The sequence below is a fragment of the Triturus cristatus genome, chromosome 5_2 (genome assembly GCF_964204655.1).
Source record: "Triturus cristatus chromosome 5_2, aTriCri1.1, whole genome shotgun sequence".
Taxonomy (NCBI): domain Eukaryota; kingdom Metazoa; phylum Chordata; class Amphibia; order Caudata; family Salamandridae; genus Triturus; species Triturus cristatus.
This window is the reverse complement of record NC_140588.1, coordinates 809558213-809580915: the sequence shown is the minus strand read 5'-3', so window position 1 is coordinate 809580915 and position 22703 is coordinate 809558213.

Genomic DNA, 22703 nt, shown 5'->3' with positions numbered 1-22703 from the left:
GAAAGAGAGATGCAGAAAGATGCAAGAGAGGTGTAGAAATAGGCAAGAGTGGTGCAGACAGAAGAGAGGTGCAGAAAGAGGCAAGAGAGATGCAGAAAGAGGAAAGAGAGGTGCAGAAAGATGCAAGAGAGGTGTAGAAAGCGGCAAGAGTGGTACAGAAAGAGGCTAGAGAGGTACAGAAAGAGGCACTAGAGGTGCAAAAGAGGCAAGAGATATACAGATAGAAGAGAGTGAGTTGCATAATGAGTGAAGAGAGGTACAGAAAGAGGCAAGAGAGGTACAAAAGAGGCAAGAGAGGTACAGATAGAAGAGAGTGAGTTGCAGAATGAGGGAAGAGAGGTGCAGAAAGAGGCTAGAGAGGTGCAGAAAGCAGAGAGTGAGGGACAAAAAGAGGCAAGAAAGGTACAGAAAGAGGCAAGAGACGTGCAGAAAGAGACAAGAGATGTGCAGAAAGAGGAAGAAAGGTGCAGAAAGAAGCAGGAGAAGCGCAGAAAGAAGCAAGAGAGGTGCAGAAAGAGGCAAGAGAGGTACAGAAAGAAGAGAGTAAGCTGCAGAAAGAGTGAAGAGAGGTGCAGAAAAGGGAAGAGAGGTGCAGAAAGAAGATAGTGAGCTACAGAAAGAGGCAAGAGAGGTGCAGAAAGAGGCAAGAGAAGGGCAGCAAGAAGAGAGTGAGATGCAGAAATAAGCAAGAGAAGTGCAGACAGAGGTAAGAGAGGTGCAGAAAGAAGAAGAAAGGTGCATAAAGAGGCAAGAGAGGTGCAGAAAGAGGCAAGAGAAGTGCAGAAAGTAGAGAGAGAGCTGCAGAAATAAGCAAAAGTGCAGACAGAGGCAAGAGAGGTGCATAAAGAGGCAAGAGAGATGTAGAAAAAGGAAAGAGAGATGCAGAAAGATGCAAGAGAGATGTAGAAATAGGCAAGAGTGGTGCAGACAGAAGAGAGGTGCAGAAAGAGGCAAGAGAGATGCAGAAAGAGGAAAGAGAGGTGCAGAAAGATGCAAGAGAGGTGTAGAAAGCGGCAAGAGTGGCACAGAAAGAGGCTAGAGAGGTACAGAAAGAGGCACTAGAGGTGCAAAAGAGGCAAGAGATATACAGATAGAAGAGAGTGAGTTGCATAATGAGTGAAGAGAGGTACAGAAAGAGGCAAGAGAGGTACAAAAGAGGCAAGAGAGGTACAGATAGAAGAGAGTGAGTTGCAGAATGAGGGAAGAGAGGTGCAGAAAGAGGCTAGAGAGGTGCAGAAAGCAGAGAGTGAGGTACAAAAAGAGGCAAGAAAGGTACAGAAAGAGGCAAGAGACGTGCAGAAAGAGACAAGAGATGTGCAGAAAGAGGAAGAAAGGTGCAGAAAGAAGCAGGAGAAGCGCAGAAAGAAGCAAGAGAGGTGCAGAAAGAAGCAAAAGAGGTGCAGAAAGAGGCAAGAGAGGTGCAGCAAGAGGCAAGAGAAGTGTAGAAAGAGGCAAGAGAGGTGCAGAAAGAGGCAAAAGTTGAGTTGAAAGGCAAGAGAGGTACAGATTCAGGCAAGGGAGGTGCAAAAAGAGGCAAGAGAGGTACAGAAAGAGGCAAGAGAGGTACAGAAATAGGCAAGAGAGGTATAGAAAGAGGTAAGAGTGGGTCATAAAGAGACAAGAGTAGTGCAGAAAGAAGCAAGTGAGCTGCAGAAAGAGGTAAGACAAGAGCAAAAAGAGTCAAGAGAGGTGAATCAAGAGGCAAGAGAGATGCAGAAAGTGGAAGCAATGTTCAGAAAGAGGCAAGTGAGGTACAGAAAGAGGCAGGAGTGTGTTGTAAATAAGTAGGTCTATTCCATATAGTAACTTTATGAAGATTTATTCCAAGTAAGATGTTATACAGAAGAGCCCCACCAGGAGCAGCCTCCCTAATGCTCAGCCATTACTCAAACTGACACTCTCTCCTCCAACATTCCATAACCAGCTCTCACACCAACATTCCACTCCACAAACACACAGGCTGAGCAGCAGGTATAACAGAGTGGTGCAGAAAGAAGAGAGTGAGCTGCAGAAAGAGGCAAGAGAGATGCAGAAAGAGGCAAGAGAGGTACAGAAAGAAGAGAGTGAGCCGCAGAAGGAACCAAGAGAAGTGCAGAAAGAGGAATGAGAGGTGCAGAAAGAGGCAGGAGAGGTGCAGAAAGAGGCAAGAGAGGTACAGAAAGAAGAGAGTAAGCTGCAGAAAGAGTGAAGAGAGGTGTAGAAAAGGGAAGAGAGGTGCAGAAAGAAGATAGTGAGCTACAGAAAGAGGCAAGAGAGGTGCAGAAAGAGGCAAGAGAAGGGCAGCAAGAAGAGAGTGAGATGCAGAAATAAGCAAGAGAAGTGCAGACAGAGGTAAGAGAGGTGCAGAAAGAAGAAGAAAGGTGCATAAAGAGGCAAGAGAGGTGCAGAAAGAGGCAAGAGAAGTGCAGAAAGTAGAGAGAGAGCTGCAGAAATAAGCAAAAGTGCAGACAGAGGCAAGAGAGGTGCATAAAGAGGCAAGAGAGATGTAGAAAAAGGAAAGAGAGATGCAGAAAGATGCAAGAGAGGTGTAGAAATAGGCAAGAGTGGTGCAGACAGAAGAGAGGTGCAGAAAGAGGCAAGAGAGATGCAGAAAGAGGAAAGAGAGGTGCAGAAAGATGCAAGAGAGGTGTAGAAAGCGGCAAGAGTGGTACAGAAAGAGGCTAGAGAGGTACAGAAAGAGGCACTAGAGGTGCAAAAGAGGCAAGAGATATACAGATAGAAGAGAGTGAGTTGCATAATGAGTGAAGAGAGGTACAGAAAGAGGCAAGAGAGGTACAAAAGAGGCAAGAGAGGTACAGATAGAAGAGAGTGAGTTGCAGAATGAGGGAAGAGAGGTGCAGAAAGAGGCTAGAGAGGTGCAGAAAGCAGAGAGTGAGGGACAAAAAGAGGCAAGAAAGGTACAGAAAGAGGCAAGAGACGTGCAGAAAGAGACAAGAGATGTGCAGAAAGAGGAAGAAAGGTGCAGAAAGAAGCAGGAGAAGCGCAGAAAGAAGCAAGAGAGGTGCAGAAAGAAGCAAAAGAGGTGCAGAAAGAGGCAAGAGAGGTGCAGCAAGAGGCAAGAGAAGTGTAGAAAGAGGCAAGAGAGGTGCAGAAAGAGGCAAAAGTTGAGTTGAAAGGCAAGAGAGGTACAGATTCAGGCAAGGGAGGTGCAAAAAGAGGCAAGAGAGGTACAGAAAGAGGCAAGAGAGGTACAGAAATAGGCAAGAGAGGTATAGAAAGAGGTAAGAGTGGGTCATAAAGAGACAAGAGTAGTGCAGAAAGAAGCAAGTGAGCTGCAGAAAGAGGTAAGACAAGAGCAAAAAGAGTCAAGAGAGGTGAATCAAGAGGCAAGAGAGATGCAGAAAGTGGAAGCAATGTTCAGAAAGAGGCAAGAGAGGTACAGAAAGAGGCAGGAGTGTGTTGTAAATAAGTAGGTCTATTCCATATAGTAACTTTATGAAGATTTATTCCAAGTAAGATGTTATACAGAAGAGCCCCACCAGGAGCAGCCTCCCTAATGCTCAGCCATTACTCCAACTGACACTCTCTCCTCCAACATTCCATAACCAGCTCTCACACCAACATTCCACTCCACAAACACACAGGCTGAGCAGCAGGTATAACAGAGTGGTGCAGAAAGAAGAGAGTGAGCTGCAGAAAGAGGCAAGAGAGGTGCAGAAAGAGGCAAGAGAGGTACAGAAAGAAGAGAGTGAGCCGCAGAAGGAACCAAGAGAAGTGCAGAAAGAGGAATGAGAGGTGCAGAAAGAGGCAGGAGAGGTGCAGAAAGAGGCAAGAGAGGTACAGAAAGAAGAGAGTAAGCTGCAGAAAGAGTGAAGAGAGGTGCAGAAAAGGGAAGAGAGGTGCAGAAAGAAGATAGTGAGCTACAGAAAGAGGCAAGAGAGGTGCAGAAAGAGGCAAGAGAAGGGCAGCAAGAAGAGAGTGAGATGCAGAAATAAGCAAGAGAAGTGCAGACAGAGGTAAGAGAGGTGCAGAAAGAAGAAGAAAGGTGCATAAAGAGGCAAGAGAGATGCAGAAAGAGGCAAGAGAAGTGCAGAAAGTAGAGAGAGAGCTGCAGAAATAAGCAAAAGTGCAGACAGAGGCAAGAGAGGTGCATACAGAGGCAAGAGAGTTGTAGAAAAAGGAAAGAGAGGTGCAGAAAGATGCAAGAGAGGTGTAGAAATTGGCAAGAGTGGTGCAGACAGAAGAGAGGTGCAGAAAGAGGCAAGAGAGATGCAGAAAGAGGAAAGAGAGGTGCAGAAAGATGCAAGAGAGGTGTAGAAAGAGGCAAAAGTGGTACAGAAAGAGGCTAGAGAGGTACAGAAAGAGGCACTAGAGGTGCAAAAGAGGCAAGAGATATACAGATAGAAGAGAGTGAGTTGCATAATGAGTGAAGAGAGGTACAGAAAGAGGCAAGAGAGGTACAAAAGAGGCAAGAGAGGTACAGATAGAAGAGAGTGAGTTGCAGAATGAGGGAAGAGAGGTGCAGAAAGAGGCTAGAGAGGTGCAGAAAGCAGAGAGTGAGGTACAAAAAGAGGCAAGAAAGGTACAGAAAGAGGCAAGAGACGTGCAGAAAGAGACAAGAGATGTGCAGAAAGAGGAAGAAAGGTGCAGAAAGAAGCAGGAGAAGCGCAGAAAGAAGCAAGAGAGGTGCAGAAAGAAGCAAAAGAGGTGCAGAAAGAGGCAAGAGAGGTGCAGCAAGAGGCAAGAGAAGTGTAGAAAGAGGCAAGAGAGGTGCAGAAAGAGGCAAAAGTTGAGTTGAAAGGCAAGAGAGGTACAGATTCAGGCAAGGGAGGTGCAAAAAGAGGCAAGAGAGGTACAGAAAGAGGCAAGAGAGGTACAGAAATAGGCAAGAGAGGTATAGAAAGAGGTAAGAGTGGGTCATAAAGAGACAAGAGTAGTGCATAAAGAGGCAGGAGAGGTGCAGAAAGAGGCAAGAGAGGTGCAGAAAGAAGAGAGTGAGCTGCAGAAAGATGGAAGAGAGGTGCAGAAAGAGGCAAGAGAGGTGCATCAAGAGGAGAGTGAGCTGCAGATAGAGGTAACAGAGGGGCAGAAAGAGGCAAGAGAAGTGTAGAAAGAGGTAAGAGGTGTAGAAATAGGAATTAAGGCACAGAAAGAGGCAAGTGAGGTACAAAAAGAGGCAAGAGAAGAGCAGAAACAGGCAATATATGTGCATACAGAGGCAAGAGAGGCTCAGAAAGAAGAAGAAAGGTGCAGAAAGAGGCAAGAGATGTACAGAAAGAGGTAATAGAGGTACAGAAAGAAGAGAGTGAGCTGCAGAAAGTGGAAATAAGGCACAGAAAGAGGCAAGTGAGGTGCAAAAAGAGGCAAGAGGGGTGCAGAAAGAAGAAACAAGGTACAAAAAGAGGCAAAAGAGGTGCAAAAAGAGGCAATAGAGGTGCAGAAAGAAGAGATGAGCTGCAGAAAGAGGCAAGAGAGGTGCAGAAAGAGGCAAGAGAAGAACAGAAAAAGGCAAGAGAGTTGCAGAAAGAAGAGAGTAAGCTGCAGAAAGAAGCAAGAGAAGTGAAGAAAGAGGAAAGAGAGGTGCAGAAAGAGGCAATAGAGGTGCAGAAATAGGCAAGAGATGTGCAGAAAGAGGCAAGAGAGGTGCAGAGAGAAGAGAGTGAGTTGCAGAGAGAGGGAAGTGAAGTACAGAAATAGGCAAGAGAGGTAGAGAAATAAGAGATCGAGCTGTAGAAAGAGGCAAGAGAGATGCAGAAAGAGGCAAGAGAGGTATAGAAAGAGGCAAGAGAGGTACAGATAGAGGAAACAGAGGTGCAGAAAGAGGCAAGAGATGTGCAAGAGATGTGCAGAAGGAATACAAAGAGGTGCAGAAAGAGGCAAGAGAGATGCATAAAGAGCAAGAGAGGTGCTGATAGAAGAGAGTGAGCTGCAGAAAGAGGGAAGAAAGGTTCATAAAGAGGCAAGAGACATGCAGAAAGAGGGAAGAGGGATACAGAAAGAGGTAAGAGACGTAGAAAGATGTTAAGAGAGGTGCAGAAAGAAGAAGAAAGGTGTGGAAAGAGGCAAGTGAGGTGCTGAACGAGGCAAGAGAAGAGCAGAAGGAGGCAAGAGAGGTGCAGATAGAGGCAAGAGAGATACAGAAAGAGGAAGAAAGATGCAGAAAGAGGCAGGAGAGGTGCAGAAACTAGAAGAAAAGCACAGAAAGAGGCAAGAGAAGTGAAGAAAGAGGCAAGAAAGGCATAGAAAGAGGCAAGAGAGGAAGATGGCATCAGCGTGAGCAGTCGCAGCAGCGGCGGTGTCCTGTGAGCTGAGCTGAGCTGAGCTGTTTCTCTAAGAATGCCCCCGATAATATGACCGATAATGTGACCAAGTGATCGAGTGACCGAGTGATCAAGTTCCGCTTCAGCCTCCGTATCCTCTACAATCTCTACAACCTCTACAACCTCTACATCTGACGATCTACTGCCATTTATACTTTGTACCTTTCTGCACTGTTTTGGTGCTCCGGCGCGGTGCTGCCTATCGAGAGTGGCATTGGGAACTGCAGAGTCCTGAGTCCTGGGAGGGCTATGCTGAACTGTGCTGTGCATGCTATGCGGCATCTATGTGGACGTGGGCAGGACAACAGACAACAGACGGCTGAAGAATAGAGCGGCACGGAATCTCGGCGCGACTTGGATCTAGAACCCACCCGTAAGTTAGAGTCAGAGTGATCGTTCATATAGCCCCTGCTATTTGATTTGATTTGATTATTTGACTGTTTTCTGACTACCTTGCTGTCGTTGCTGTTGCTAGCTGATATAATGGCACAGCGACTGTCCATTCTCTGCTACTCTGCTACTCTGAGCTCTGTAAAAAATAAGGATTAATCGATTACCCGTTAATAACTTTCCCTGCCAAGTCCTCTGCCCAGTCCGGTGCCGCTAGTGTAAAATCTACACCTCCATCTAGAAAGTAATCGCCAGATTTGTTGGCTGCTGTAACGTGCATGCCGTATTCTTGCCGTCTCTGCCGTCTCTGCCTTTCTCGTGCCGGCTTTCTTCCCTCGTCTGCTTCCAGCGTCTGCCTCCCTCGGCTCTTGTATGTCATCTGCGGACAAGTGAAGACTGACTTTTTAATCCTCAAATCCTATGCACACTGCGCATTAACGCGCCCTACGTGACTCGTTGTCAAGGAGACACTCAGAGCTGGGAGCTTTTAAAAAAAATATATAAAGGGGAAAGCCGAGAGAGTTGACACAAATGCTGCCTGGGAGCAGCAGCTTTAGACATAGACATAGAACGAGGAGGCTGTGTGTCTTTCTTTCTTCAGTTGAGACGGGAGCGGGTGCTAGCACTCAAGATTCCCCATCTATTATATATATTACATCTACATCTACCTTACCTGCCTCATTGGTTTATCCCAAGACTGCGGCAGCGATCAAAACCGTCTCGATATTGGTGTTTCTGCCCGCAATTTTATCTGGAGTCTTGGATAAGAAACAACTACAGGGGCGGGATTGGTGGGGTGCACCGATGCTAGGAATCTGTCAGATTTTTCATAAACGGATTCTGACGCCCCCTAAGCTCTCTAAATCATATAAAGCCTATAAATCCTATAAATCTTCAGACATTGAAAAAAATATGGAGAAAAATATCGGAGAGAGCCGGAACAGAGGCGACAGAGGGCAAGGGCCAACCCTGGAGAAAGAACAAATAAGCCAGAAAGCACATACAGGGATAGCAAGTAATGTCGCCCTTAACAAAGAAGAAGGGGGCGAGGCAGCTGAAATCATACGGGGGAGACCTCGAATGCATCTAATCTGGAGAGCGCAGAATTTGAGCGGACCCTTGCTCAACATACGATCAGCAGACACAAAGGCCCGGAAACCAGAGGAGTTAAAGCAAAAGAGAAAGACCTGGAAAAAGACTCGGTTAACAACCTGGTTAAAAACGAGGCTCAGGAAAAAAGTAAAATTAAAGATAAAAATATGGAAAAAAAATTGGAGAAAGAAAGAGAAAAGACCAGACGAAAGGAGAGAGAGAAAGAGAAAGAGAAAGAAACTGGTAACATTAAAGAGAAAGGGTTGACAACAGAGGAAGATACCAAACTGGAACTAATGGCTAAAAAAGCGCAGAGACTACAGACTATAAAAAACTTAAAAGCAGCTGCAAAGAATACCAGCCTAATAGAATCGTCACAACCAAGAATCTCTAACATATTTAGCCCTTTGCATAAGGATTGCCAGAGTGTTATAATGTTGAATGCTGACCCAAACATAAACCATGAAGAGACAACGACATCCATAGAGATAGACGCAGAAAACCGGAGAGAGCAAATGGAGCAATGGGAACAAAAAAAACAATTTCTGAACCAGGATAGGAAGGAGTTAATACCCTTTCCCAACTCTCTCAATTTACAAGATCCTCCAGTGGGGGAAGAAGTACATTCCCTCTTGAATGAAGACTCCGATTCAGAACTATACGAAACAGGGATGTCTATCTCTAGTGACTCTAGTCAACTAAGCAACTCACGAGAATCAAGCCCAAGTACGCGAAGGGGAACCGTATCGCTGGAGATCTCTGGCCCTAATGACTCAAGAGTGCTTAGCGAAATCAACATAAGGAAAAAAAAAAAGTGGGGGGGGGGAAAAAAGGCCAAAACACAAAAGAGAACGAGACGTGCTGAACGAGGAAACTACAGATCCTGGTAATAATACGGACTACGCTAATGATAGACCTAATCCTCCTCGAAGAAGTCCAAGAATTAAATTAGCAGAGGAAATACCATGTCAAAACTCAGATATACAGGAAAATCAAGAAATATATCAAGCTAAAACCCCCGAACCCTCGCTGAGTCAGGTGCTCTGCTCAATAAAAAACTTCCATGAGGATGTGAAAAAAGAGAGTCAAAAGAATCGCATGGCAATTGAAAAGCTACAACGTGCCGTTAAGAAAGTGGGCAGTATTTGCTCTGAGATCTCGGAAAGAATCGTCATGGTAGAAACTCGTACGGAGAATCTTGAAACTGATGTGGCGACGCTCCAAATAAAGGAAACAGAACAAGACGGAATAATAAGAGATCTCATGGCCAAAGTGGAGGATCATGAAAACAGATCCAGAAGAAACAATTTAAGGTTTCTCGGAATCCCGGAAAATTTTGAAGGAAATGATGCCAGAGCGGCAATGGTTGCCATACTCAAAACATCATTTCCAGAACTGGATGCCTGGGACATGGAGAGGGAAGTCCAGCGAGCCCATCGCTTCCCCTTAATGCTACCAAAAAACTCTAACAAACAAAATAAATTTCCAAGGGCAATGTTGGTCTACTTTGGGAACTTTCTCCTTCGTGAAAAAATTTACGATCTTGCAAGACCTACTACCCAAAGAGAACATAAGGGGTTTAATTTTTTTGTCAGGCCAGACTTCGCTCATGCCACTGTGGAGCGAAGGTGGAAAATGCGCCAGCTATTTGAACCATTTGAAAAAGCTGGAGCAAAAATATTCCTTCAAAATCCAGCACGCTTGAAAATTATATTTAAAGGTGTCACAAGAAATTTTAATAGTGAAATACAGGCGGAGAATTATCTTCGGGAAATCTCAGAGACAGCCTCCCGACACTCAGGGAAATAACCTAAATCAAATATATATTTCGTAGTAAAAAAGAAGATATATAAGATTAATTAATTATTATAAATCTTATTTTGTAGTAGATATACCTTGGGGAACTTGTGGAATTTAGCTTGATTGGCTTGGGGAATCTAAATGTCTTAGAATTTGGATCACCCATAAAAATAAGCATCTTATTTATATCAAAATAGCCTAGTTCACAGGACCTGCTTGCGCAGATGTCACACCCCTGGACCAGACTGGCCCAGGTAACCTTCAAAGGTGGTGGTGGGTGGGGGGAGGGTAAAGGGGAGGGGGGAAAACCAGACAGGTTAGACATAAAGGATAGTAAATTTATGTTAAAAAGGAATAAGGAAATGGTAATAGGGATCACAGGAAATCAGAACACCTGGGATATAAAATATGGCACTCTTGCTTTATCAGCATGGCTGTGATAAAGGTATTATCTCTGAACATTGGTGGTTTAAACGATTTTAAGAAAAGGCAAATGGTTGCTATCGGGCTACAAAACTGGGGAGCTAATGTCGTATGCATGCAGGAAACGCATATTGAAGGGTCCCAGAGCCAGTTGTTAAATACACTAGGTTATAAACTGGTGTGCGCTACTTCACAAGGGGTTAAAAATCGGGGTGTGGCTATTCTGGCTAAAGGGAGCGGATTGGTGTTTAATAACTCTAAAACTGATAAGTTTGGCCGTTGGGCTATCACCGATTGCAGTCATCAAACAGGGCAAAAAGTAACAATCTGTGCTATTTATGGGAGCAATATAGATGACCCCGCGGTCTTTGATGAGGTCTCCAATGAATTAACACACTGGCCTCTTCCGGCCTTGGTATGTGGGGACTTCAATATAAACCTTCCAATTAATTGGTCCTTAAATGATGACTGGGTCTATAAAGGTCGAAAACCCAAAGTATTCCGCTCTCTTAAAGATCTATGTCTTGTACATGGACTTGTGGATAGCTGGCAGACTGCTAATTTTAACACTGGTGACCCTGGATATACCTTTTATTCAAATCCACATCGTACACATACCAGAATCGACTACATTTTACTCTCAAGCTCATTAATTAGTACCTCCCAAACTGTTAAACTGCCCCGGGTATTATCTGATCACAACCCCCTTTTTTGCACATTGACTACCAGCTTAGCTAAATCAGAGCCTAACCTGTGGTCATTTGAAAAAGCATTACTATATGACCCTCAGTATCTTACCCACATGAAAGATTGGATACCAAAATTCCTCACAGAAAATATTAATAGCTCATCAATAGAGGTTGTGTGGGATACGTTGAAAGCAGGGGTCCGGGGCGAGACTATGTCATATTCACTTCGAACAAATAAAAGAGAGAAAGAGGAAATAAGGAGGCTACAGTATGAACTTATATCAGCAGAAATAGGACTCATTAGTGCTACTAGCAATGTAGATATGACCAGGGATATCTCTAATACCTTAGCCCAAGTAGCAGTTGCCAAGGCAGCTATTACTAATATTTTTACAGATAAAGCAATCCGGAAAGCCACGGCACGAAAAGAACTAGTTTATGAAGTTAATGAACTAGTGGGACATCAATTGGCAATGCAACTACGACAACAGGCCAATGCTAATTTAATAAGGGAGATTGTAGATCCAGTGGAAGGACTGTTAAAGGACCCAGAGCTGATCAAGCAAGCATTTTGGAGGTTCTATAAAGAACTATACATGGATAGCAGCCATGAAGACACCATAGAAATAGAAAGATACCTAGAGAATTGTGAAACCGTAAAGCTCGAGGTAAACGTGCAGTTGGCTCTGGAGGAAACTCCGAACATGGTCCTGACAGCTGTTAAGAGCCTCCCTAAAGGAAAGGCAACAGGGCTGGACTGCATCCCATCAGAATTTTATAGTATATTTTTGGACGAGATAAAACATATATTTAGTGATCTAAATACACATATCTTTTCTGGGGGGGAACCTCCCGGCTCTTGGTCCAAGGCAAGAATTGTTATTTTCGCTAAAAAAGGGAAACCCCCAGAACAATTAGGATCATATCGCCCAATAACCCTTATAAACGCTGATTCTAAAATATACTCTAAAATTTTGGCAAATAGAATTGCGCCTATAATACACAAAGTTATCGTTAAAAGCCAACATGGGTTCGTTCCTGGAAGGTCAACGATAAGTCACATTCAGAGGGTTATTACACTCTTTGACGGAACAGAAATTACCGGAGACCCTATGGCCCTGATACTCTTGGATGCAGAGAAGGCCTTTGATAGGGTCTCCTGGTCGTTTCTCTGGAAAGCAATGGCGACGATGGGATTCCGAACCAAGTTTACTCAAGCGATACAAAAAATGTATAATAATCCTAGGGCCGTCGTATCTGTTAATGGAAGTCTAACTAAGTAAATTGTTGTTTCCAGAGGAACTCGCCAGGGATGCCCTTGTTCGCCATTGCTTTTCGCTATATATAGATTTTTTCATCCGCTACTTGGAGAAAAACAATCATATAATCCCTATTTTATCACCGGGATATGTAACAAAAACACTAGCATATGCGGACGATATTGCTATAGTTACTGCAGACCCTAAGGTAGCAATGCTGGCCATTGAGACCGAGGCCAGGAAATTTGGACTGGTCTCTGGCTATGCGTTAAATCAAGGAAAGAAACAAATTGTCTTAAATCAAAAAATTCTGATGGACGATCCTAGGGTTGTGCAGGGAGCGACATACCTGGGGGTGACAATCTCTTCTAAACTAGAGGAAGTGGTGGATTTAAATCTTAAGCCACTACTTAACACGATACAAAAAGATCTACGACGAGTAAATAATCTCCACCTTTCCATTATTGGAAGAACTAATGCAATTAAAATGGTGTACTTTCCAAAGATCTTGTATGTATTTAGAGCGATCTGCCTGGAAATATCAAATCAGTGGTTTACAGTAATGGAACGTATCTTTTCTAGAGTTATATGGTCATATGCACAACCCCGGCGAGCATATAAATATCTTACTCTTCCTAAGGACAGAGGTGGGTTAGCGCTCCCTAATTTACGGAGATATTACTGGTCTTGTGTACTACTATACAGCAAGGAGTTATTACAAGGATGCAATAACATAGAGGAACACACCGCCTCAATCTTTCAGTTATTGGTGGGGGACTCCTGCTATGGCTATTTCTGGATACACACACATGATAGCTACCATAAAAAGGTTAAATTTAAGACTCTCTATAGCTGCTTTAAGGTATGGAAGGCTGTAAAAAAAAGTGTAAGGAATAGGACGATTTTCATACTACACCCCAGTATTAAATAACCCAATGCTTCCACCAACTATCTTCAAAGATAACTGTGTTAAAAAATGGTACAACTTGGGAATAACACAACTAGGAGATTTTTATACTAATCAGGGGATTAAATCTTTTGAAGTCTTGAAAGGAGAATTCGGCCTAGATTGGCAGGATTTTTTTTAATTTCTTCAGATTAGAGCCTTCCTAACTCATAATTTTGGACTAAGAAACATCTGGGAAAAATCTACGGTTCTAGAGATAATTATACATTCCAAGAAACAGTCGATTGGTGGAGTGTATGAGTCATTGTTGGATAAACTTCCGGATGATTTAGATAAAATGGCAATGAATTGGCAAAACAAACTCAATATTTCTAAAGAAGGATTTCTAGACTCCTATAAGCTAGCGCAAACGCTTCTTATCTCCACCAAACTTCAGACACAATTTTATAAAACCTTCTTTTGTCTCTATTATACACCGAACAAGATTGCAAAATGGGGAACTGGTAATGGGACTTGCTGCCCAAGATGTAATCTATTTAAAGCAGACTCTATCCATATCTTGGCCACCTGCCCAGTGTTAATACCTCTGATACAAAACATAGAGAGGTTTTTAACTTCTGTCCTTCATAGAAAGGTTGTTCTGCCTCCAGAGGCAATGGTACTTGGGGTGGTTGATACAGAAAAACTTGAGGACGGCTATGATCTTATATTTGTGGCCATGGCCGTTTGGCGGCTAAACCTAGCATCGGCCTGGCTAGACCCGCTACCACCCACTTTTCAACAGTGGTTAGCTAGGCTTTTAGCGCTGCACAATATCGAGATAGCTATTTATAAGCGGAAAAGCAGAAGGCGACGGGAAAGGGGCATGAATATTTGGACTCCTCTTACTCTTTGGCGAGATTTACACATTTGATTTATTTCCAATGCTGTAATATGCTTATGTTATCTTTCCTAGCTGTATTCTCTCCCTTTCTTCCCTTTTTTTTTTTTCTCCTCATTTTTTTCCTTTTTTATTTTTTATTTATCTTTGTCTCTTTTTCTATGAAGCATGGAACATTTCCTGTAAGATCTCCTATAATAGTTATGTAAATATGATAAACATAAAAATGTATGATGTAAAAGTACAAAATGTTTACCTGTCGGGGGTGGGGGAATAAAAATATGTTAAAACCAATAAAAATATTTAAAAAAAGAAAGAGGCAAGAGAGGTAGAGAAAGATGAGAGTGAGCTGAAGAAAGAGGGAAGAGAGGTGCAGAAAGAGGCAAGCGAGGTGCAGAAAGAGGCAATAGAGGTACAGAAAGAGGCAAGAGATGTGCAGAAAGAGGCAAGAGAAGTGCATAAAGAGATAAAAGGTATAGAAAGAGGCAAGAGAGTTGCAGAAAGAAGAAGAAAGGTGCAGAAAGAGGTAATGTAGGTAAAGAAAGAGGCAAGAGAAGAGCAGAAAGAGGCAAGAGAGGTGTAGAAAGAGGCAAGAGAGGTGCAGAAAGAAGAGGAAATGTGCAGAAAGAAGTAAGAAAGGTACAGAAAGAGGCAAGAGAGGTGCAGAAAGAAGACAGTGAGCTGCAGAAAGAGGCAAGAGAGGTACAGAAAGAGGTAAGATGGTACAGAAAGATGCAAGTAAGGTGCATAGAGAGGCAAGAGAGGTGCTGATAAAAGAGAGTGAGCTGCAGAAAGAGGGAAGATAAATGCATAAATAGGCAAGAGAGGTGCACAAAGAGTCACGAGAGATGCAGAAGGAGGTTAGAGGTTAGAAAGAGGCAAGAGAAGTACAGAAAGCAGAAGAAAGGCACAGAAAGAGGCAAGTGAGGTGCAGAAAGAGGCAAGAGAAAAGCAGAATGATGCAAGAGGGGTACAGAAGAAGACAAGAGAGGTACAGAAAGAGGAAGAAAGGTGCAGAAAGAGGCAAGAGAGATGCAGAAAGAGGCAAGAGAGGTGCAGAAAGAAGAAGAAAGGTGCAGAAAGAGGCAAGAGAGGTGCAGAAAGAGACAGGAGATGTGCAGAAAGAGGCAAGATAGTTGCAGAAAGAGGCGAGAGAGGTACAGAAAGAGGCAAAAGAGGTGCTGTTAAAAGGGAGTGAGCTGCAGAAAGAGGGAGGAAAGGTGCAGAAAGAGGTAAGAGAGGTGCAGAAAGAAGAGAGTGAGCTCCAAAAGAGGTGAGAGAGATTCAGAAAGAGGCAAGATACGTGCAGAAAGAAGCAAGAGGGGTGCAGAAAGAGGTAAGAGGTATAGAAAGAGGCAAGAGAGGAGCAGAAAGAGGCAAGAGAAGAGCAGAAGGAGGCAAGAGAGGTGCAGGAACAGGAAGAAAGGTGCAGAAAGAGGCAAGAGAGGTGCAGAAACAGGAAAAAAGATGCAGCAAGAAGCAAGAGAAGTGCAGAAAAAGGCAAGAGAGGCACAGAAAGAGGAAGAGAGGTACAGAAAGATGAGAGTGAGCTGCAGAAAGAGGGAAGACTGGTGCCGAAAAAGGCAAGCGAGGTGCAGAAAAAGGCAAGAGAAATGCAGAAAGAAGAGAGTGAGCTGCCGAAAGAAGTAAGAGTAGTGCAGAAAGAGGCAAGAGAGATGCAAAAAAGGCAAGAGAAGTACAGAAAGAGGCAAGAGAAGGACAGACAGAGGCAAGAGAGGTGCAGAAAGAGGCAAGAGAGGTGCAGAAAGAAAAATAAATATACAGAAAGGAGTACGAAAGGTACAGAAAGAGGCAAGGGAGGTGCAGAAAGAAGATAGTGAGCTGCACAAAGAGGCAAGAGAGGTGCAGAAAGAGGCACGAGAGGTACAGAAAGAGGCAAGAGAGGTGCTGATAAAAGAGAGTAAGCTGCAGAAAGAGGGACGAAAGATGCATAAAGAGGCAAGAGAGGTGCAGAAAGAGTCAAGAGAGGTGCAGAAGGAGGTTAGAGGTTAGAAAGAGGCAAGAGCAGTGCAGAAAGCATAAGAAAGGTGCAGAAAGAGGCAAGTGGGGTAGAGAAAGAGACAAGAGAAAAGCATATGGATGCAAGAGAGGTGCAGAAGGAGGCAAGAGAGGCACAGAAAGAGGAAGAAAGGTGCATAAAGAGGCAACAGAGGTGCATAAAGAGGCAAAAGAGGTGCTGATAGAAAGAAGTGAGCTACAGAAAGAGGGAAGAGAGGTGCAGAAAGAGGCAAGAGAGGTGCAGAAAGAAGAGAGTGAGCCGCAGAAAGAGGGGAAGAGAGGTGCAGAAAAGGCAAGAGATGTGCAGAAAGAAGATAGTGAGCTACAGAATGAGGCAAGAGATGTGCAGAAAGAGGCAGGAGAGGTGCAAAAATAGGCAAGAGAGGTGCATAAAGAAGAGAGTGAGTTGCGGAAAGAGGGAAGCGAGGTGCAGAAAAGGCAAGAGAGGTGCAGAAAGAAGATAGTGAGCTACAGAATGAGGAAAGAGAGGTGCAGAAAGAGACAACAGAAAGGCAGCAAGGAGAGAGTGAGCTGCAGAAATAAGCAAGAGAAGTGCAGACAGAGGCAAGAGAGGTGCAGAAAGAGGCAAGAGAAGTGCAGAAAGAAGAGAGAGAGCTGCAGAAATAAGACAGAGAAGTGCAGACAGAGGCAAGAAAGTTGCATAAAGAGGCAAGAAAGGTGCATAAAGAGGCAACAGAGGGGTAGAAAGAGGCAAAAGAGGTGCAGAAAGAAGCAAGAGAGATGCACAAAGAGGAAAGAGAGATGCACAAAGAGGAAAGAGAGGTACAGAAAGATGCAAGAGAGGTGTAGAAAGAGGCAAGACTGGTGAAGAAAAAGGCAAGAGAGGTGCAAAAGAGGCAAAAGATATACAGATAGAAGAGAGTGAGTTGCATAATGAGTGAAGAGAGGTACAGAAAGAGGCAAGAGAGGTACAAAAGAGGCAAGAGAGGTACAGATAGAAGACAGTAAGTTGCAGAATGAGGGAAGAGAGGTGCAGAAAGAGGCAAGAGATGTGCAGAAAAAGGCAGGGGATGTGCAGAAAGAGACAAGAGAGGTGCAGAAAGAGGAAGAAAGGTGCAGAAAGAAGCAGGAGAAGTGGAAAAAGAAGCAAGAGAGGTGCAGAAAGAAGCAACAGAGCTGTGGAAAGAGGCAAGAGAGGTGCAGCAAGAGGCAAGAGAAGTGCAGAAAGAGGCAAGAGAGGTGCATAAAGAGTCAAAAGTTGAGTAGAAAGGCAAGAGAGGTGCAGATTCAGGCAAGGGAGTTGCAAAAAGAGGCAAGAGAGGTGCAGAAAGAGGCAAGAGAGGTGCAGGAAGATGAGAGGTGCAGAAAGAAGCAAGAGAGGTGCAGAAAGAGGCAAAAGAGTTATAGAAAGAGGCAAGAGTGGGTCATAAAGAGACAAGAGAGGTGCATAAAGAGGCAGGAGATGTGCATAAAGAGGCAAGAGAGGTGCAGAAAGAAGAGAGTGAGCTGCAGAAAGAGGGAAGAGAGGTGCAGAAAGAGGCAAGAGAGGTACAGCAAGAAGAGAGTGAACTACAGAAAGAGGTAAGAGAGGGGCAGAAAGAGGCAAGAGAAGTGTAGAAACAGGTAAGAGGTGTGGAAATAGGAAGTAAGGCACTCAAAGAGGCAAGAGAGGTGCATAAAGAGGCAAGGGAGGTGCAGAAAGAAGAAGAAAGGTGCAGAAAGAGGCAAGCGAGGTACAGAAAGAGGCAATAGAGGTACAGAAAGAAGAGAGTGAGCTGCAGAAAGGGGAAGTAAGGCACAGAAAGAGGCAAGCGAGGTACAAAAAGAGGCAAGAGAAGAGCAGAAACAGGCAGGAGAGGTCCATAAAGAGGCAAGAGAAGTGCAGAAAGAAGAAACAAGGTGCAGAAAGAGGCAGGAGAGGTGCAGAAAGAAGAGATGAGCTGCAGAAAGAGGCAACAGAGGTGCAGAAAGAGGCAATAGAATAACAGAAAGAGGCAAGAGTGGTGCAGAAAGAAGAGAGTAAGCTGCAGAAAGAGGCAAGAGAAGTGAAGAAAGAGGCAAAAGTAGTGCAGAAAGAGGCAAGAGAGGTCCAAAAGAGGCAAGAGAGGTACAGATAGAAGACAGTGAGTTGCAGAATGAGGGAAGAGAGGTGCAGAAAGAGGCAAGAGAGGTGCAGAAAGAGGCAAGAGACGTGCAGAAGGAGAGAAGAGAGATGCAGAAAGAGGAAGAAAGGTGCAGAAAGAAGCAGGAGAAGTGCAAAAAGAAGTAAGAGAGGTGCAGAAAGAAGCAACACAGCTGTGGAAAGAGGCAAGAGAGCTGCAGCAAGAGGCAAGAGAAGTGCAGAAAGAGGCAAGAGAGGTGCATAAAGAGGCAAAAGTTGAGTAGAAAGGCAAGAGAGGTGCAGATTCAGGCAAGGGAGGTGCAAAAAGATGCAAGAGAGGTGCAGAAAGAGGCAAGAGAGTTATAGAAAGAGGCAAGAGTGGGTCATAAAGAGACAAGAGAAGTGCATAAAGAGGCAGGAGAGGTGCAGAAAGAGTCAAGAGAGGTGGAGAAAGAAGAGAGTGAGCTGCAGAAAGAGGGATTAGATGTGCAGAAAGAGGCAAGAGAGGTACGGCAAGAAGAGAGTGAACTGCAGAAAGAGATAAGAAAGAGGCAAGAGAATTGCAGAAAGAAGCATGAGAGGTGCAGAAAAGAGCAACAGAGCTGCAGAAAGAGGCAAGAGAGGTGCAGAAAGAGGCAAGAGAGGTGTAGAAAGAGGCAAGAGTGGGTCATAAAGAGACAAGAGAAGTGCATAAAGAGGCAGGAGAGGTACAGAAAGAGGCACTAGAGATGCAGAAAGAAGAGAGTGAGCTGCAGAAAGAGGGAAGAGAGGTACAGAAAGAGGCAGGAGAGGTACAGCAAGAAGAGAGTGAACTACAGAAAGAGGTAAGAGAGGGGCAGAAAGAGGCAAGAGAGAAGTGTAGAAAGAGGTAAGAGGTGTAGAAATAGGAAGTAAGGCACTCAAAGAGGCAAATGAGTTACGAAAAGAGTCAAGAGAAGAGCAGAAACAGGCAAGAGAGGTGCAGAAACAGGCAAGAGAGGTACAGAAAGAGGCAATAGAGGTACAGAAAGAAGAGAGTGAGCTGCAGAAAGAAGCAAGAGAAGTGAAGAAAGAGGCAAAAGAGGTGCAGAAAGGGGCAAGAGAGGTGCATAAATAGGCAAGAGTTGTGCAGAAAGAGGCAAGAGAGATGCAGAAAGAAGAGGGTGAGCTGCAGAAAGAGGGACGTGAAGTGCAGAAATAGGCAAGAGAGGTACAGAAAGAGAGATTGAGCTGCAGAAAGAGGCAAGCGAGATGCAGAAAGAGGCAAGAGAGGTGCAGAAAGAGGCAAGAGAGGTACAGAAAGAGTAAACAGAGGTGCAGAAAGAGGCAAGCGATGTGCAGAAAGAAGCTAGAGAGGTGCAGAAAGAAGCAAGAGAGATGCATTAAGAGCAAGAGAGGTACTGATAGAAGAGAATGAGCTACAGAAAGAGGCAAGAGAGGTGCAAAAAAGGCAAGAGAGGTATAAAAAGAGGCAAGGCAGGTGCAGAAAGAGGAGAATGAGCTGCAGAAAGAGGCAAGAAAGGTTCATAAAGAGGCAAGAGACATGCAGAAAGAGGCAAGAGTGGTGCAGAAAGAGGTAAGAGATGTAGAAAGAGGAAAGAGAGGTGCAGAAAGAGGAATAACGGTGTGGAAAGAGGCAAGTGAGATGCTGAACGAGGCAAGAGAAGAGCAGAAAGAGGCAAGAGAGGTACAGAAAGAGGAAGAAAGATACAGAAAGAGTCAGGAGACGTGCAGAAAATGGAAGAAAAGCACAGAAGGAAGCAAGAGAAGTACAGAAATAGGCAAGAGAGGTACAGAAGTATGAGAGTGGTACAGAAAGATGAGAGTGGGCTACAGAAAGAGGCAAGAGAGGTGCAAAAAAGGCAAGAGAAGTGCAGAAAGAGGCAAGAGAGGTGCAGAAAGAGGCAAGAGATGTGCAGAAAGAGGCAAGAAAAGTGCAGAAAGAGGTAAAAGGTATAGAAAGAGGTAAGAGAGGTGCAGAAAGAGGAAGAAAGGTAAAGAAAGAGGTAAAGTGAGGTACAGAAAGAAGCAAGAGAGGGGCAGAAAGAGGCAAGAGAGGTGCAGAAAGAGGCAAGAGATGTGCAGAAAGAGGCAAGAGAGGTGCAGAAAGAGGAAGAAGGTGAAGAAAGAGGTAAAGTGAGGTACAGAAAGAGGCAAGAGATGAGCAGAAAGAGGCAAGAGAGGTGCAGAAAGAGGCAAGAGTGGTACAGAAAGAAGAATAAATGTGCAGAAAGAAGTAAGAAAGGTACAGAAAGAGGCAAGAGAGGTACAGAAAGAAGAGAGTGAGCTGCAGAAAGAGGCAAGAGAGGTGCAGAAAGAGGCAAGAGAGGTGCTGATAAAAGAGAGTGAGCTGCAGAAAGAGGGACGAGAGATGCATAAAGAGGCAAGAGAGGTGCAGAAGGAGGTTAGAGGTTAGAAAGAGGCAAGAGAGATGCAGAACGTGGAAGAAAGGTGCAGAAAGAGGCAAGTGGGGGTGCAGAAAGAGGCAAGAGAAAAGCAGAAGGACGCAAGAGAGATGCATAAGGAGGCAAGAGAGGTACTGAAAGAGGAAGAAAGGTGCAGAAAGAGGCAAGAGAGATGCAGAAAGAGGCAAGAGAGGTGCAGAAAGGAGAAGAAAGGTACAAAAAGAGGCAAGAGAGGTGCAGAAAGAAACAATAGAGGTGCAGAAAGAGGCAAGAGAGTTGCAGAAAGAGGCAAGAGAGGTACATAAAGAGGCAAGAGAGGTGCAGAAAGAAGAGAGTGAGCTGCAGAAAGAGGTGAGAGAGGTTCAGAAAGAGGCAAGCGACATGCCGAAAGAAGCAAGAGAGGTGAGGAAAGAGGCAAGAGAGGAGCAGAAAGAGGCAAGAGAAGAGCAGAAGGAGGCAAGAGAGGTACAGGAACAGGAAGAACGGTGCAGAAAAAGGATAGAGAGGTGCAGAAACAGGAAAAAACGTACAGAAAGAGGCAAGAGACATGCAGAAACAGGAAAAAAGGTGCAGAAAGAAGCAAGAGAAGTGCAGAAAGAGGCAAGAGAGGCACAGAAAGAGGAAGAGAGGTACAGAAAGATGAGAGTGAGCTGCAGAAAAAGGGAAGACTGGTGCAGAAAGAGGCAAGCGAGGTGCAGAAAAAGGCAAGAGAAGTGCAGAAAGAAGAGAGTGAGCTGCCGAAAGAAGTAAGAGTAGTGCAGAAAGAGGCAAGAGAGATGCAAAAAAGGCAAGAGAAGTACAGAAAGAGGCAAGAGAAGGACAGAAAGAGGCAAGAGAGGTGCAGAAAGAGGCAAGAGAGGTGCAGAAAGAAAAATAAATATACAGAAAGGAGTACGAAAGGTACAGAAAGAGGGAAGAGAGGTGCAGAAAGAAGAAAGTGAGCTGCACAAAGAGGCAAGAGAGGTGCAGAAAGAGGCACGAGAGGTACAGAAAGAGGCAAGAGAGGTGCTGATAAAAGAGAGTAAGCTGCAGAAAGAGGGACGAAAGATGCATAAAGAGGCAAGAGAGGTGCAGAAAGAGTCAAGAGAGGTGCAGAAGGAGGTTAGAGGTTAGAAAGAGGCAAGAGCAGTGCAGAAAGCATAAGAAAGGTGCAGAAAGAGGCAAGTGGGGTAGAGAAAGAGACAAGAGAAAAGCATATGGATGCAAGAGAGGTGCAGAAGGAGGCAAGAGAGGCACAGAAAGAGGAAGAAAGGTGCATAAAGAGGCAACAGAGGTGCATAAAGAGGCAAAAGAGGTGCTGATAGAAGGGAGTGAGCTGCAGAAAGAGGGAAGAGAGGTGCAGAAAGAGGCAAGAGAGGTGCAGAAAGAAGAGAGTGAGCCGCAGAAAGAGGGGAAGAGAGGTGCAGAAAAGGCAAGAGATGTGCAGAAAGAAGATAGTGAGCTACGGAATGAGGCAAGAGATGTGCAGAAAGAGGCAGGAGAGGTGCAAAAAGAGGCAAGAGAGGTGCATAAAGAAGAGAGTGAGTTGCGGAAAGAGGGAAGCGAGGTGCAGGTAAGGCAAGAGAGGTGCAGAAAGAAGATAGTGAGGTGCTGAAAGAAGCAAGAGAGATGCATTAAGAGCAAGAGAGGTACTGATAGAATAGAATGAGCTACAGAAAGAGGCAAGAGAGGTGCAAAAAAGGCAAGAGAGGTATAAAAAGAGGCAAGGCAGGTGCAGAAAGAGGAGAGTGAGCTGCAGAAAGAGGCAAGAAAGGGTTATAAAGAGGCAAGAGACATGCAGAAAGAGGCAAGAGTGGTGCAGAAAGAGGTAAGAGATGTAGAAAGAGGAAAGAGAGGTGCAGAAAGAGGAATAACGGTGTGGAAAGAGGCAAGTGAGATGCTGAACGAGGCAAGAGAAGAGCAGAAAGAGGCAAGAGAGGTACAGAAAGAGGAAGAAAAATACAGAAAGAGTCAGGAGACGTGCAGAAAATGGAAGAAAAGCACAGAAGGAAGCAAGAGAAGTACAGAAATAGGCAAGAGAGGTACAGAAATATGAGAGTGGTACAGAAAGATGAGAGTGGGCTACATAAAGAGGCAAGAGAGGTGCAAAAAAGGCAAGAGAAGTGCAGAAAGAGGCAAGAGAGGTGCAGAAAGAGGCAAGAGATGTGCAGAAAGAGGCAAGAAAAGTGCAGAAAGAGGTAAAAGGTATAGAAAGAAAGAGGTAAGAGAGGTGCAGAAAGAGGAAGAAAGGTAAAGAAATAGGTAAAGTGAGGTACAGAAAGAAGCAAGAGAGGGGCAGAAAGAGGCAAGAGAGGTGCAGAAAGAGGCAAGAGATGTGCAGAAAGAGGCAAGAGAGGTGCAGAAAGAGGAAGAAAGGTGAAGAAAGAGGTAAAGTGAGGTACAGAAAGAGGCAAGAGATGAGCAGAAAGAGGCAAGAGAGGTGCAGAAAGAGGCAAGAGTGGTACAGAAAGAAGAAGAAATGTGCAGAAAGAAGTAAGAAAGGTACAGAAAGAGGCAAGAGAGGTGAAGAAAGAAGAGAGTGAGCTGAAGAAAGAGGCA